General features: G+C 45.1%; 1 pseudogene; it reads right to left on the reverse strand.

Annotated features, from left to right (window-relative positions):
• Positions 1–1,455: 1,455 nt before the first annotated feature.
• LOC111647468 (inactive phospholipid phosphatase 7 pseudogene) lies at positions 1,456–3,112 on the reverse strand (annotated as a pseudogene).
• Positions 3,113–3,123: the final 11 nt, after the last annotated feature.

Raw genomic sequence — 3,123 nt, forward strand, 5'->3', positions numbered from 1 at the left:
GCATGGCCTAATCATGCCTGTTTGTAATTGTCACTATCCATGCAGGCCTCAACTATAGCACAGGGAGCTGGGCATTCAGAACACACCAAACTCTGCCTCATTTATCCTCGCACAACAGCAACAGCAATGTTATTGATATTGTTGCAGTCACATCTGCCTCCTCCCCGTGCAAATCTGTAAATATGAATGGCTTATGCACTGTCTTGAGAATGCTTAATTTGTTGCTGTTGCTCTTTCTGGTCTTCCTCTCTTGTGTCCTCTGTAATTTTGAACCATCCCTTCACTGGTTTCAGAACATCTTGCCAAAGGACTGCAGCTGAAAATTTGCCAACTGGCACATTTACAGAGATGTTGATTAATGCCTGCTGTCCTTAGAAAAAACATGAATGAAATAAAAATGAAATAACAGCATAATTTTTCTAAAGAAGTGACTCTGAACCCTAAATTTTAAGGACAAATCTGATGTTATATGCATTAAAAGACTGCGTTAGCAATCAGCTCACTCTCACACTCAAAGATACTAAAACTGAAAGTACAGTATAAGCCATAAAGACTTTCAGTGTAAGTAAACTGCTCTGTCATTGCTGATATATGTTAAGTTACTTTAAGGGCCTCTTTAACGCACAGGTTGATTAATCAGTGCAAAAAGGACCTTGACACTTTAGCACCATTTTCATGCCTGAATCATCCACAGCAGTTGTTTATATCTCTTCTACTCTTCAAATGGAGTTGCATTATTACAAGCAAACACAAACTCTTTAAGAAGTTGAGTAATTAGGTCACTGGAGGAACTAAGTCATACAGAGAAAGAAAGCAGAAAACACCCCAGTCTGACTACACTGCAGCTGATAAGGGTGGGAACATCCTCTGCACAGTCAAGGTCTGCTTTTGGATCCTCTGACAAATCCAGTTGTCCTATAGATAGTCCCAGTTATTGTGTGGCTACACTTTTTTCTAAACACTATATGGGAAATATTTCTGCACTGCACAGTTCATATGGGCTTTACTGTAGGCTGAACTTAACCAATCCTGACAGACCAGTCTACAGGAAAACAAATCAGAAGCAATAAATATTAATTCCCCACCCATGGTTAAGTATGTTCGTAGATTTTCTCCTGACAGACCTCAACAGACTAAAATGATCCTGGACCAACGCATAATGAACAAGCATTTGGGGTTGAACAATGTTCCAAACACAAAGCAAGTGTGTCCCAAATCCAGAGATTTACTGGCTTCCAATCAGAGCTCAATGTTGCCACAGGCAGGGGATTTGTACTGCTTTTTGGTCAATAATCTGTATGGGGGTCAAGACTCTGCGTGTGTGGGTATGTGCACTTGGCTGCGTGCACCCGTGCACCCACACACACACACCCGCACCCACACCCGCACCCACACACACCCACACACACACACACACACACACACACACACACACACACACACCCACACCCACACCCCCACACACACACACACACACACACACTTGTGAAAAATTCAATTTCATGTCATCTGCTATTTGCTGCAGAAATATGTTGAAATAAAAGTTGTTGTTCTACTGCTTCACGCTGTTATTACCACCAGCAGAGACAGAGCAACAATTCAATACTGGATCCAAAACAACAAGGGTCTTTTTATGTATGGACCCGCGGGACAAAACCTTCTCAAACATGGGCAGTTAACAAGCTTAATGTCTCAATATATTTGGCGGGCCTTGAAATGTTTGCGAATCCGTTCGCTTCTGAATGAGCATTGATCAAAGGCAGCTTGTTTTGCAGCTAAAACTATAAAGCACATCAACCATTGTGTGATGCAACTCAAAAAAGTGCTGCAAAACACAACTTTGGTCAATTGCTGTAATTCCGCAGCAATACTTTGTGAGTGGCTGTATTAGATTGTATTGTATGGCTGCATCATATGCAGTAGTATGTACCTCACACTAAAAACCACAAAAACTAAACAAAAGTTTCATGAGATGATGACGATTGAAAGGTATTTATTGTGGGGCTACTGCACTGGATTGCATTAGACTGTGTAGGACACTTAAAAAGAAACAAAGTGTTGTTCACACACATTTAGAAGTTACGTAAACGCTTATATTTAAACTAATATGTTCTTTGGAAATGTGATTGTATGGTTGGACTATTTGCATGACTGGCACAGTTGACCCATTCCCCAGGTGAGAATAAAGTGGGCACAAGTAAAAGGAAGATTGTGGGTGCAGGTCACTCTAGTGGTTTGGTTCTTGGTGTAAACTTGTTCATACAGCCATGGCGCATGAGGTGTACTTTATGGATTAACTGCATGTTTTGGACAGGCTGGTGAGTGTGATGTGGCATTTACCAAGCAGCAGGTTGACCAGGACCTCTTGTCCAGCCAGAGTGTTACTCCTTGTGAGACACACGATAGTGCCAATGATCCACGTGATGCCGTGCCCTGTGAGCGCTAACAGGGTGACCATGGAGCGGCAGCCTCCCCAGGGAGACGACGTGTAGGCGCACACCCCCATGCGCTTGGACAGACAGATGTCAATGGCGAGGAGGGAATTCATTGCTATCCCCTTGAATGAAGGGTTCAGCTGCATACAGTCTTCCTCTGGCATTCTGCTGGGCTCTCTCCTGTCCTTGCTGCCACTGTCGGTAGGTTCTTCACTCTGCTGGCTTGTTTGGTGCTTGTTTTGACCCGGTCGCCTCACGCTGCCTCGGCTTTCAGAGGGGCCACCGCCGCCGCCGCCACCGCCGCCGCCACTGCTGCTGCTGCCGCTGCTGCCGCGGAGGGGCTGATGATTCAAGGACATAAACTCAGGTCTGCTCAGGACACTGTTTCTCTCCCGTGCCCTGGATCTCACATTGTAACTCGAGGGCATGTTTGGATAGGGCCAAGTTCGCCTCTGTGGGTGCAATAACCGATTGTCAATCTCCGGAAGATAATTCAAGTGGTGCGAGTTCACCACGGCAGTGAAATGTCCCAGGATAAACCCCCACCATGCACCAGTCCTCCCCCTCCTGTGGCCTTAATAGATATATTTAGACCCACTGGAATGTGCGGTGGCCATGCTGTTTATACCATGCGGACAGGGAGAGTGTACTGAATGGCATTTGCCTCGGCCAATCCAGAGAAACCCGA

Source organism: Seriola lalandi, unplaced genomic scaffold (assembly GCF_002814215.2).
Source record: "Seriola lalandi dorsalis isolate HSWRI2012SDOR001 ecotype SW California unplaced genomic scaffold, Sedor1 jcf7180002035442, whole genome shotgun sequence".
Taxonomy (NCBI): Eukaryota; Metazoa; Chordata; class Actinopteri; order Carangiformes; family Carangidae; genus Seriola; species Seriola lalandi.